The sequence below is a fragment of the Dendrobates tinctorius genome, unplaced genomic scaffold (genome assembly GCF_039654945.1).
Source record: "Dendrobates tinctorius isolate UK_male_01 unplaced genomic scaffold, ASM3965494v1 ptg000040l, whole genome shotgun sequence".
In the NCBI taxonomy this organism is placed as follows: Eukaryota; Metazoa; Chordata; class Amphibia; order Anura; family Dendrobatidae; genus Dendrobates; species Dendrobates tinctorius.
The window spans coordinates 20,832,484-20,846,564 of NW_027361708.1; the positions used below are offsets into that span (position 1 = coordinate 20,832,484).

The 14,081-nt window shown below is 44.4% G+C and overlaps 1 protein-coding gene across 6 annotated transcripts in view; it reads right to left on the reverse strand.

The window, feature by feature from the left end:
- BMPR1A (bone morphogenetic protein receptor type 1A) overlaps positions 1 to 14,081 on the reverse strand; it is a 151,799-nt gene that overhangs the window by 80,773 nt on the left and 56,945 nt on the right. For all 6 annotated transcript variants that reach the window (XM_073574865.1, XM_073574866.1, XM_073574867.1 and 3 more), the window contains one exon: positions 11,981 to 12,099. The gene's annotated coding sequence lies outside the window, so the exon portion shown is untranslated. The remainder of the gene's footprint in view (positions 1 to 11,980; positions 12,100 to 14,081) is intronic.

Consider the following 14,081-nt stretch of genomic DNA (forward strand, 5'->3'; position numbering starts at 1 on the left):
CCGGACACGCCGGATCCGGCATCTCCGGCTTTTTCGCCGGAGACAAAAAAACGTTACAGTAGCCGTTTTTTCCAGACGCCGGATCGCGTCACATTGCCGGATCCGGCGAAAATCGGATGAAACGCATGGCCATCCGGCTCGAACCGGCTCTAATGCAAGTCAATGGGGGGGAAACCGGATCCGGCATTGCATTTCGCCGGATCCGGTTTTAGTCAAAAGCGCCGGATCGCGCCTGACGCCGAAAACCTGATGTGTGAAAGAGGCCTAAGTGTGTAGGTCAGATGGTCAGTAATACTGTGTGTGTGTGTGTGTGTGTTAGTGTGTAGGTCAGATGGTCAGTAATACTGTGTGTGTGTGTGTACGTGTTAGTGTGTAGGTCAGATGGTCAGTATTACTGTGTGTGAGTGTGTGTGTTGCTCAGTAGTACTGTGTGTGTACATGATAGTGTGTAGGGCAGATGCTCAGTATTACTGTGTGTGTGTACGTGTTAGTGTGTAGGTCAGATGCTCAGTAGTACTGTGTGTGAGTTGCTCAGTAATATTGTGTGTGTGTGTACATGTTAGTGTGTAGGTCAGATGCTCAGTAATACTGTGTGTGTTAGTGTGTAGGTCAGATGGTCAGTAATACTGTGTGTGTGTACGTACGTGTTAGTGTGTAGGTCAGATGCTCAGTAGTACTGTGTGTGAGTGAGTGTGTGTGTTGCTCAGTAGTACTGTGTGTGTACATGTTAGTGTGTAGGGCAGATGCTCAGTATTACTGTGTGTGTGTACGTGTTAGTGTGTAGGTCAGATGCTCAGTAGTACTGTGTGTGAGTTGCTCAGTAGTACTGTGTGTGTACGTGCTAGTGTGTAGGTCAGATGCTCAGTAATACTGTGTGTGTGTACGTGTTTGTGTGTAGGTCAGATGCTCAGTAGTACTGTGTGTGAGTGTGTGTGTATGTGTGTGTGTTGCTCAGTAGTTGAGCTTCAGAGTCAGAGTGGTTTAGCAATTAACCAACATATCTGTTGCACAGTGGGCAAATGAGTTTTACATTCACAGTAAAGTGGAATTGGCACTAGACATAAATGGAGACAAGGCTGGAAATTTGGCATCATTTGCAAACTTTAGGGGGCACTGCCAATCACTCTACTTGCCATCTGGAGACTGGCGATTTTTCTTTTTTTTTTTTATTGTAATCTGTATACAATTTTTTTCATTTTAGACTAAAAAGCAAACAGATTTTTTCTTTTTTTTTTTAAAGGCACCCAGCTATTTGAACAATCTAAGCACTTAGATTCTAAGGGCTCACTCAGACATCTGTACCAAATCAGTCTGAGCACGGTCTAGTAATCCACGCCGTGGCCATGGCTCTTCCGGCCTAAGGGTGACTGCTTCATATATTTTTACAAGGCTGTCACACTCCGGCATGTGCACTGCGGTCTGATATTGGACTGAAATCCATGGATGTCTAAGAGCCCTGTCACACATAGCGACTCACCAGCGATCCCGACAACGATATCAACGTGTCAGGATCGCTGGTGTGTCGCTACATGATCGCTGGTGAGCTGTCAAACAGGCAGCTTCACCAGCGATCAGCACCAGTGACGCCGAGCGGCCGCGCTGATGCAAGGAGCAAAAAAAAAAAAAATCGCCTGAACACATTTTTTCTAAATATCTGAAAACTCCATAAAGAAACCTGCTTACTGTAATCGGTCCAGCCAGCTTGTATGAAAAGTGAAGATGAATGCTACCAGCTGCACCAAGGACACAGATGTCCCATATCAGAATATCAGCTGAATCACAGATACAGATCAGCCAACGGCCAAGTAGCTCATGGCCAGAAATGATGCTGTGTGCAGGAAGCCATCTCCATCCAGAAGACAGATCATCTTACCACCCATTCCCCTACCCGTCATTGCTATATTACAGTACGGTGTGTGCCTATGGGGCAGCTTTGGTGCAGAAACATGTGACTGTCGTGTTTAAGGGCCCTTGAGAGAGGATTGTTGGGGAGTGCCGCCAAGTTTTTCGAGCAGAAGACATTTTAAGAAGCTGGAGTTTTTTTCCTAAAGAGTATTGCGTATTTTTTTTCTTGGTTATCTCCTGATAGCATTTCCAATGCATATGGCCTCTGGCAGTTTTCTGATTCCCATTGTGTGCACATGTCACCAAGGTTTATGATCCACAGAAGGAACCAAAGAGCTAGATGAAAAGAAAACAACACAAATCACTATCAGTTACAGTAACCAGACAGTTCACGTAATGCCTAAAAAACTGGAGTCTGAACTGAGAAAGTAAATTAATGCGTATGCACAATGTAAGTGCATATTAACACATGACCATTAACCAGAGAGAAAACAAAAAACACAAATATTCGTGCCGTAACGGGATGGCTTGTACATTATTTTGATAAAAATTATGTTTACTAAATACTCTTATTATTATTATTACCTTTATGCATTATTTGCAGTTTTTTACTTTTCATTTCAGGATATTTGTGCTTTTTGTTTACATAATGCCATAGCAGAGAGCCGCAGATACCCAGAGGTCCCACCAAACTCTGGAAGGAAGACAGAAGGTCTGGTCATCTGAATGCAAGGAGTACCAGAGAGGAGGCGTCCAAGGATGGGAAGAACAAAACAGGTGTCTGCAGGCAGTTGATTGCTACCCTAAACGGTTATTATGATACGAAATATAAAATTCTACACTGGTCTTATTAAACATATCTAAAAAGGCAAAAACTAACATTAAGGCTATGTGCCCACGTAGATATTGTGAAGCAGAATAAACCTGAGCAGAATCGCACGCCCTGCTCCCGGGAAAACGCATGCTTTTTTGACGCGCTTTTGTAAGCGTTTGTCAAGCGTTTTTGCTTATAAAATTGATGGTATGCGGAACCGCGTGCGATTCCACAAAATTAATGAACTTGCTGCGTTTTTAATCGCTAAGTGTTTCCGCAGCGGTTAAAAACACACCATTGGCACAACATGTGCATTTTTCATTAAAAATCAATTGGATGCTTTTCTTAAGCGTTTCTGCAGCAGAATCATTTGTCTAAGGCTGTGTGCACACGCTGCGGATTAGGTGCTGATTCATCAGCGCGGATTTTGTAAAATCCGCAGGTGAAACCGCAGGTCAAAAGACCTGCGGTTTTACCTGCGGATTGCTCTGCGGTTTTTCATCTCCTCAATGGAGGAGATGACAAACCGCAGCGGAATCCGCAGAAAGAATTGACATGTCAATTCTTTCTGCAGATTGAAAACCACAGATAATCTGCGCGGAAAATTCCGCACCGTCTGCATTGCGTTTTTTGATTCCCATAGGGAATAATGGTACTGTACACCGCAGCCAAAACCGCTGCGGACCCGCAGCAAAATCCGCAGCGTGTGCACACAGCCTAAAGGCGTTGCAGAAACGCTTAAACGCTACTTGGGCACACAGCCTAATGTTCACTAAACGGCAGCATACATTTCCATGATATAGACTAAATAATATAGGGGCAGCACGTGACTTAGCAGTTTTATATAGAACATACAGTCCGATCTTCAGAAGCATAATGCCGAGCTGGAAGAGCTGATGAATATTTTACTAATTTATCTGGTTTCTCATTCTGAGCTTTTTAGTCAAATTCATTTTTTCCTGTTAAAAACCATTCTGTTAGGCCTGTTTCACATTTCAGTTTCTTGCCATCAGTCAAAATCCGCCGTTTTGCAAAAAAAAAACGGATCCGCCGTTTTTTCCCCATTGACATGCATTAGCGGTGGATTGTCACGGATGGTCATCCGTTGGATCCGTTTTTTGACGGATCCGCCAAAATTTGGGCGTCCGCTGACTTCAGTGGACGGACAATGAAACGTTTTTTGTCTGCATCAAAATAGCGGATAGCAAAGGATCCGTCTCTCTTTTTTCCCAGACTCGTTTTCCTTTAAATTTCAGTCACTAACTACTAATGCGGATCCGTCAAAAAACGGATCCGGTGGCATCCGTTTGTGCAACAACGGAAACTGATCCGTTTTTCACAACCTGGCGGATTTTGACTTACGTCAAATAACTGAAAAGTGAAACAGGCCTTAGTTGCTGCCCACTGCTCCAGTTTATTTATATCTTTTTGAATCCTCGCTCTCTTCTCGCTGCGTCCAAAATGCTACATTCTGCATTACAAGGGCAGTGGATGGGATTTATAGAAATCTTGAGCCCACTGTGTTTCTTTTTAAGGCTACATAAACTCATCCGCGGTGCGGATTTACGAGACGCAGCATGTTAATATCTGCAGCTGCAGATAGACTGTCATTAGATCATGTAGTAAATCCGCATAGTAACTAAAACAAATGAGTTTATTAGAACACAGTGGAAATACATTGAGTCCAAAACGCTGCTATTCCTGATGGTGGGCACGAGGCACAACGGTCACACTGCTCAATGACCTTCAGAGGGTTATTCAGTTAGGGCGAGTTGTTTGTATATGAGCCCATATATTTGTATGCATGTTGGTAACTGTATCCCTTCTTGCATGTGTTGACATGTATGTGTTGTTTCGAATATGAATATATACAGTATGAATGTACGGTATATATTTGTGGCTGTATGTGTATGATATGCTGTCGCCATCCTTTCCTTTCAGATTTCCTATATATGTGCACAAACTGATATATGGTCTGATATTATGGATATCCTGCATGGCTATGAGAATTTGTTTTACATACAGTAACTAATGAATTATTAAATATGGTGGTTGCTGTATACTATAATCTTTGTCTGAGATAGAGATACATACACACATATATACATATACACACACATATACATACACACACACGCATCGTATATACTCGTGTATAAGCAGACCCCCCTAATTTTGCCACAAAAACTAGGAAAACTTATTGACTCGCGTATAAGCCTAGGGTGGAAAATGCAGCAGCTACTGGTAAATTTCAAAGATAAAAATAGATACCAATAAAAGTAAAATTGAGACATCAGTAGGTTAAATGCTTTTGAATATCTATATTGAACCAGGAGCCCCATATAATGCTCCATACAGTTCATGATGTCCCCATAAGATGCTCCATACAACATACACCCCATATAATGCTGCACAAAGGTTAATAATGCCCCCATAAGATGCTCCATACAACATACACCCCATATAATGCTGCACAAAGGTTAATAATGCCCCCACAAGATGCTCCATAGAATAATATGCCCCATATAATGTTCCATAAAGGTTATGATTCCATAAGATGCTCCATAGATTATGCCACATAAGATGCTCCATAGACTATGCCCCCATAAGATGCTCCATAGACTATGCCCCCATATGCTGCCCCATAGTATATGCCGCCCCATAGAATATGCCCCCATATGCTGCCCCATAGACTATGCCCCCATATGCTGCCCCATAGGATATGCCCCCATATGCTGCTCCATAGAACATGCCCCCCCATGCTACTTCATAGCATATGCCCCCATATGCTGCTCCATAGGATATGCCCACATATGCTGCCCCACAGAATATGCCCCCATATGCTGCTCCATAGAATATGCCCCCATATGCTGCCCCATAGTATATGCCCCCATATGCTGCCCCATAGTATATGCCCCCATATGCTGCCCCATAGTATATGCCCCCATATGCTGCCCCATAGAATATGCCCCCATACGCTGCCCCATAGACTATGCCCCCATATGCTGCTCTACAGAATATGCCCCCATATGCTGCCCCATAAGATATGCCCCCATATGCTGCCCCATAAGATATGCCCCCATATGATGGCTCCATAGAATATGCCCCCATATGCTGGCTCCATAGAATATGTCCCCATATGCTGCCCCATAAAATGCTCCATATATTATGCCTCCATATGCTGCTGCAAAAAAAAAAAAATGCCATACTCACCTCTCCTGCTCAGGACCTCACCTGTCTGGGGGCCATCAATGCTCACCGCTGTTTGCCATGCCGTCTGTCAGTGACGTTCAGGCAGCAGAGGGCACGGCGCGCACTAACCACGTCACCGCGCCCCCTGCTGCCTAAACGTCACAGACAGGATGCAGCAGACAGCAGTGATGGACATCCCGGAGAGGTGAATATCGCTATACTTACCTCCCCTGGCGCGGTCTCTGCAGTGGCAGCACGGCTTCTCCACGGTCTCACTTCCTTCCTTCAGCAGTCACGTGGTACTGCTCATTACACTCATGAATATGCGCATATTCATGAGTTTAATGAGCGGTACCATGTGACCACTGAAGGCAGGAAGGGAGACCGCGGAGAAGCGGGGGAGCTGCAGAGACCGCACCATGGGAGGCAAGTATGATCTCTGACACCCCCGCCGACCCCCCAGGCCGAGAGGGGGACTTTCAGCCCAAAAAAATGGGCTGAAAATCTCGGCTTATACACGAGTATATAATGTGTGTGTGTGTGTGTGTGTGTGTGTGTGTGTGTGTGTGTGTGTGTGTGTGTGTGTGTGTGTGTGTATGTATAGTGTTTTCATTTTACGTTGTTTGATATATTTGTTTATGTTGATATAATGCTCCCTGAGGCCTCGTTCACACGTACCATTTTTTCGCGTTTCCGCGGCGGTATTTTCCGTGAAAAATAAGCATCCCATGCATTCCTATGGGATTCCGCAATGCTGTGCTAATGCTGCAGTTTTTACCGTGGCGGAATCGTTTCGCGGTAAAAAACGCAGCATGCTCATTAATTTCGCGGAATCGCGGTGATCCCGCACCCATAGGAATGCATTGTTCTGCTTACTTTCTGCATGTGGCTGTGCACACCATGCGAAAAGTAAGCAGAACATTTTCAGATGGTACCCACGGTCCGGAGGAGAGGAGACTGTCCTCCGGGCTTTGGGTACCATATCCCTGTAAAAAATAGAATTTAAAATAAAAAATATTGTTATTCTCCCCTTCCGACGTCCCACGCAGCCTTCCTGCCTCTCTCCACGCTCACGGTCCCAATAGTAAAAAGTTGGTCACACTGGTCAAACACTATGTTTGACCAGTGTGACCAACCTGTCAATCAGTTCTCCAAGCGTTGCTCCAGATCGCTTGGAAAACGCTAGCAATTCTGCAAGCTAATTACGCTTGCAAAATGCTAGTTTTTCCACGGGAAAATCGCGGGAATTTAAAAAGCGATTTTCCCGCGGAATTCCGGAATTCTCACGGTAATTTCCGCGAGAGTTCCGCTACGTGTGAACCCAGCCTTACAAAAAAAAAACACAACAACAACAACAACTTTGTCGCCCCAACAGCATCTCCCACATGACATTTTCTGCTTTTGTATTAATAGAATGGAATTCTAAAATGGATTTCTTTGGAACTCGACCTTTTATTTTAATTTCTGTGGTACAATGAGGTGTTCGGTGGGGAGGGTGCCCCGCCGACATTTTGTGGCAGCCCGGAGTCCCGCACTTTCCATATATTTCTATGCAGTGGACTCCGGGAAAATACCCGCCAGAGGTGGCGAATGCGGAAATTGACATTTCGGCACAGAGATCTCATCTCCAGAGATGTCATGTGTGGCCTGCGGCGGCCATTTTCCCAGAATGCACCGCATTAGAAAGTATGGAAGGTGCAGGGCATCGGGCTGCCACAAAAATGTTGGTGGAGTCCCTGCACCACGGAGCACCCTGTCGTACCAGCCTGAGGCCCGCAGCCATGGCCCAACTCCTGCCGAACACCCCGTCAGATCAGCCTGGAGTCTGCCGAATCTCCTGACTCCCCCTGCAGCGACCCTGCCACCTGGGACTCTGCTTTACCACTACAGGCCCCCATGTGAGCCACCGCAAAACTGGATCATAACACGCACCATTAAAAAATAAAAAAAAACTTTTTTTTTCCTATTTTCGTCCCTAAAAATTGGGGTGCGTCTTATAAACTGATGAGTCTTATAATCTGTAAAATACAGCATATATTTTAACAGACACATTTCTAAGAAAAATACCTGAAACATCAACACAGTAATAAAAATAATTAAAGTGTATCCTACAATTTTGCAGGCAAGAGCAGCTGATTGCTTAATTTTTACATAGACCCATTAGTTCTAAGAAAAAGACCAGAAGTGAAGCGTATTTGAGGAAAGTCTTATTCTCATAGCTTAATCGTTAGCAGATCTGATGATGATTTCCTTCAATATTGCAGTGAAGGAAAACCCTGACAAGATTCTCTTCTACAGGAGAAATTCTATGAAACATCTGAATGGTAAATGGATTCTTGTGCTCATATCTGCAGCACTTTAGGTGGACTTACCAAATCCCCATTTTTAACATTTTGTCAAGTCACAGTCCATAGAATACAATGAGGGAATCGATTAACCTATTTTTCTCATAACACCACTGAAGTTCACACATTCCTTTTTTGCTGCTTTTTTTATGCAATGCTTACAAAAAGCATGTTTTGCTTTGTTTCTGTTGCTACGTTTTTGTCAGGGTACATTTATCTCTTGTGCATGCTGATACAGTGTCGGGCATAAAAAAAAAAAAAAAAAAAAAAAGTCTGATTCAACTTCAAATGCCATTGGCACAGCAAAACCTGACACCTGTGCTTTTTGCTTCAATGGGTGGAAAACGCTGCAACAACGTTGGCTGAAGTGACATGCTGCATTTTGCAAAAACACGTCTCTGACAAAACAGGAAAAAACCACAGTGTGTTCATGAGAACATAGCTAAAGCAGATTCACAAAAATCAGTGCAGATACTGAAAATGGGAACGGCGCTATTCTTGCTGGCAAAAATATCAGAAAATACCCAGTCAGCCAGCAGTCCAACAAAAAGTCACTGCACTACCTGAACACAAGTACCGGTAACAACAGTTTTGTAATGAAACTGCCAGGGTCTTCTTAGCAGGGTTTTTTTTTTTTTTCTTTCAGTTTTTAACCCCTTAACTTCCAGAGCTTTTTCCGATCTTTCGTTTTCCGCTCCCCTTCTTTCCAGAGCCATAACTTTATTTTTCCATCAGTATGGCCATATGAGGGCTTATTTTTTGCGGGATGAGTTGTACTTTTGAACGACACCATTGGTTTGACCATGTCGTGTACTCGAAAAAGGGAAAAAAAATCCAAGTGCTGTGAAATTGCAAAAAATCCCACACTTGCTTTTTGTTTGGCTTTTTGGCTAGGTTCACTAGATGCTAAAACTGACCTGCCGTTATGATTATCCAGGTCATTACAAGTTCATAGACACCATACACATCTAGGTTCTCTTTTATCTAAGTGGTGAAAAAAAAAATTCCAAACTTTGCTAAAAAAAAAAATTGCACAATATTCTGAGACCCATAGCGTCTCCATATTTCGTGATCTGGGGTCGGGTGAGGGCTTATTTTTTGTGTGCCGGGCTGACGTTTTTAATGATACCACATTTGTGCAGATACGTTCTTTTGCTCGCTCATTATTGCATTTTAATTCAATGTCGCGGCGACAAAAAAAAACGTAATTCTGGGGTTTTGAATTTTTTTCTCACTACACCGTTTAGCGATCGGGTTAATGCTTTTTTTTATTGATAGATCGGGCAATTCTGAACGCAGTGATACCCAATATGTGTATGTGATTTTTTTTTTTATTGCTTTATTTTGATTGGGGCGAAAGGGGGGTGGATTAGAACTTTAGTGTTTTTTTTTTTGTTTTTTTTTACTTGGGCATGCTTCAATAGCCTCCATAGGAGGCTAGAAGCATGCACAACCCGATCGGCTCTGCTACATATAGGCGATGAGCAGATCGCCCATATGTAGCAGATTTACTGCATTGCTCTGAGCTCTGGCCACCGGGCGGCACTCAAACATTTGACAGCGGCGTTAAACTAGTTAATAGGCCCTGGCGATTCCCCTTGCGACAATTGCGGGCACATGTCAGCTGTTGATAACAGCTGAAAAGTCGCGGCTTTGAGGTGGGCTCACGGCCGGAGCTCACCTCTAAGCAGGGGATCCTTACCGATGACGTACTATTCTGTCATCGGTAAGGAAGGAGTTAAATAGAACCTCTGCACCTTTGTCTATGAGCTGTGTCTGATACTGCAGCTCATAACCAATCAACTGAATACAGCTAAATGGGGATGCACTTACACACTGATATACATCATATGTATGATAGATCAACAGGATGTTGGGGGGGTCTGAGACCCAGCAGCTCCTTCGCCATCAGCCGATATCTCTTTTCCAATGTTAGTAATGTACAAGAGCGAAACATCACAGCGCCAACATTGCTTAGTGGCCACTGATGAGAACTACAGTTCATAGATCATTGATGTGTATGTCCCAGGCAACTACCACTGTAATCAGTGAAAAAGCTATGTACAGGAGCGAAACAGAACACCCAGCTCACAGACAAAAGTGCTGTCAATTGTGGGAAGAAAAAAAAACAGAAAAACTCTTAAGACAAGACAATCCTTATAAAGGACATGTCTTAGGACTTATTCAAGCGTCTGTGCCAATCAGTCCGAGCATGGACTGCTAAGCCATTTCTATAAAGCTGCTATACTCAGGTCGGGAACTCCGCGGTCCGTTCACTGTCTGAATGAGCTTTTAAGTTGGTTAAGAACATAACTATTTTTGTTAGTTAATGACTTGACCTGAGGCACTAACATTTTAATGATTCCCAGTCTTCACTCTATGACTATACAGGCAACAGTAGGATCACCTACTGGACTCCTAGACATACAAACACCAGGAATTTCAATGAGTAAATGCAAGTAAGGCCGGGATCACACATGCGAGAAACTCGGACGAGTCTCGCATCTAAAAAGGAATCTGTCACCCCATTTTTGGTATATAAGATGCGGCCACCGCCATCAGGGGCTTATCTACAGCATTCTGTAATGCTGTAGATAAACCCCCGATGTAACCTGAAAGATAAGAAAAACGAGTTAAGGGCCTTTTACACACAGCGATATCGCTAAAGCGTCACCGACTTTGTGACGCAACAGCGATATCGCTACATGTGACACTTACCTCCAACCGGCCCCCCCCGCTGGATATCGTTGATAGCACGAGATCGTCCTGGTCCATTTCTCGTCGTCGGCTTCCTGCTGGCGCCGACGAGTGACTCCATGGACGTGGGAGGAAGTCGTCACCAGAGCTGCCGTCTGACAGGTAAGTAACGACCGCTGACCGCTGCTGCATCGCTGGTGAGATCTGCCTGTTTGGCAGCTCACTTGCGACCATTTGGCGATGCACCAGCGATCCTGACCGGGTCGTATCGTTGTCGGGATCGCTGGTGCATCACTAATTGTAACGGGACCTTTAGATCATACTCACCCAGGGGCGGTCTGGGTCCGGTTCAGGTCAGGAGGGTGTCGCGGTCCGGTGCCTCCCATCTTGTCGAGATGACATACTCTTCTTTGCTTCCCGGCGCAGGCGCACTACTCTGCCCTGTTGAGGGCAGAGCAGAGTACTGCAATGCACAGGCGCCCAAAGAGGTCCAGCACCTGTGCACTGCAGTACTCTGCTCTGCCCTCAACAGGGCAGAGCAGTGCGCCTGCGCAGGAGCTGCAAAGGGAAGCAAAGAAGAGGACGTCATGGCTACAAGATGGGAGGCGCCGGACAGGACTGCAACACCCTCGGGACCCGAACCGCCCCTGGGTGAGTATAATCTAACTCGTTTTTCTTCTCTTTCAGGTTAAATCGGTAATGCTGTAGATAAGCCCCTGATGGCGGTGGTCGCATCTTATATACCAAAAATTGGGTGACAGATTCCCTTTAATACCCGGCACTGCCGCCGACACTCAAGAGCGGAGCGTGCGGCTGCATAGAAATACATGCAGCTGAACGCTCCGCTCCCGAGTGCCGGCTGCAGTGTTGGGTATTAAGATGCGAGACTCATCAGAGCTTCTCGCATGTGTGATCCTGGCCTTATACTCATTCTTTTCCAACAAACTCATTCTGCTCAGCTCCTCCACCTTTACACCATGCTGTGCACAGATCGGACAGCAGGTACAACATAACAGGTTCATTCCAATGTATAAATGGCAGAATGTGCATGGTTCAAGCATTACTCATTATGAGACACTCTGCTTACCTTCCCCAACTCTTCAGGCACTGGGAAAACCAAGTTCTGAGCGATAATCAGCAATTTTACCCGTATTTCCTGTTCATTAACTCCAAAGGGGTGTAAAACTGATGCATATTTTTGCAGACCTAGAAAAAGGTAAAAACAAGGAATTTAAGAAAGGCATAAATACACTTTAATATGATAGTATTGCCTGTCGGATCTTGCTTAGCACAGATATATTCAGTCCAATGTAACATTGGAGACAGAAACAGGACAAATCACTTCAAATTGAAAAAAAAGGAAGCTTGCAATAATCGGAGCTGCCCCACCCAGCGGGTAATCTTATCTACTCATGGCAGTACTAAAGAAGAATTCCAGGATCCCTGTGACCTCCTCCCAAGGTTACCGACCTCCTCCTTTCCAATCCATTAGAACAAGTCATTTGTAACTTGCAATTTCTGAGCTAGACACCGGGAGACTGCAACCCTGCAGAGGGGATCAAGCAGCAGCGCTTACACAATATATAGAATACATACCTCATTTAAAGGTTTGTAGGGTAAAATCACTCAAAAACTGAAGAAAAAAGTGACTATTGTATTGCTTTTACAATGTATAGGAACCTGAATTTTTTAACCAAAAAAATGAAATCTGATTCCACAAGTAAACTATATAAAAATAAAAAAAAAAATAATAAAAAAAACCACACGTCTTCAACCTGATTCTAAGAAAGCTGGTTTAAAACTAACACAGAATGAAGGAGTCCGAGAGCCTCAATATGTTGTGGAAAGCTGGGCGACAACCACAGGACCAGCAGGTCAGACCTATGGGAGTGGAGACGCGTGCATATTCATTACCTTAATGAGCGGTACCACGTGATCGCTCAGCACAGGGGAAGAGCTGCCGCACCGGAAAAATAAAGATACAGGGACGTTCAATGGCGCAAGGAGGGAGAGTATGATGTCACAGCCGCCGGGTCCTGCCGCTGCTCCCCCGCTAGCTTTCTTGGACAATGACTCGTGTATAAGCCGAGGGGAGCATTTTCAGCACAAAAAAAATGTGCTGAAAAACTCCGCTTATACGAGTATATACGGTAAGTTAATTGCGTTTTTTAACATGTGTTTTTATTGCGTTTTTAAAGGGAATCTGTCACCCATATTTCTTGATATCATGTAAAGATATCACCCAATTGCGAGTCCCATAAGGATTCTATTAGGGCTTTTGACTCCCCCGACCCCGCACCTTTAAGGCATAAATACCTTTTTGATCTTGTTGGGGATGTATGCAAATCGCCGCGGTCCGGTTTGATAGGTGTGGCTTAGTCGCCTTCTTTCCCTCCCCGTTCACGGCTTGCTGCACGTAATCTTCATCTGTGAATATCACAGACGCCGTTGGTTTCTGCGCTTGCGCATTGTGAAGGCCACCGGCGCCTGCGCAGTATGCTTTGCCCAACTGTGGGCGAAGCATATAATCGCTACTGCGCATGCGCCCGTATATTCCAGCGTGGTCTATGCCCCAGAAGTCTTCACATGCATGGGACGCGCAATTGGGTGATATCTTTACATGAAATCACGAAATATGGGTGACAGATTCCCTTTAACGCTTTGCTTTTCCACTGCAGAAACGAACGTGTGTTTTTTTGCAGACTTTCTGCATCTAATGCAAGTCTATGGGTGAAAATCTGCTAAGAAAATTCAGCGTACCCTCAAGAGAAATTGACATGTTGCGCATTTGAAAAACTCACCACAGGTCTCTTTATGTTCCTTTAAAAAGAAGCCCAGTGGGCATAAGAATTCTATAAATCCTATCTACTTTGCTAGAACATTAAGATGCTGCGTTTTAGACCAGTTAAAAACGCACCAAAAAGCTCATTGTGGGAACATAGCCTAAATGTGCCGCCATACTACTTACTGACAGAAAGCGGTTAATGTGGTCCTGACAAAATGGGTCTGTGGATTTTATTGGTCCAGGTTGCATGCAGAATATGAGTTACTAACACTGGTTACAGACATAACAAATCTTCCTAACAATGACGACAAAGGAGAAGTTTTGTCTGCTTTAGTCATACAAGTTCTGGATTCTGTTTCATTGCTAAGAAAAGCAACAGCCAGGGTGAAAGCACTGCAACTGC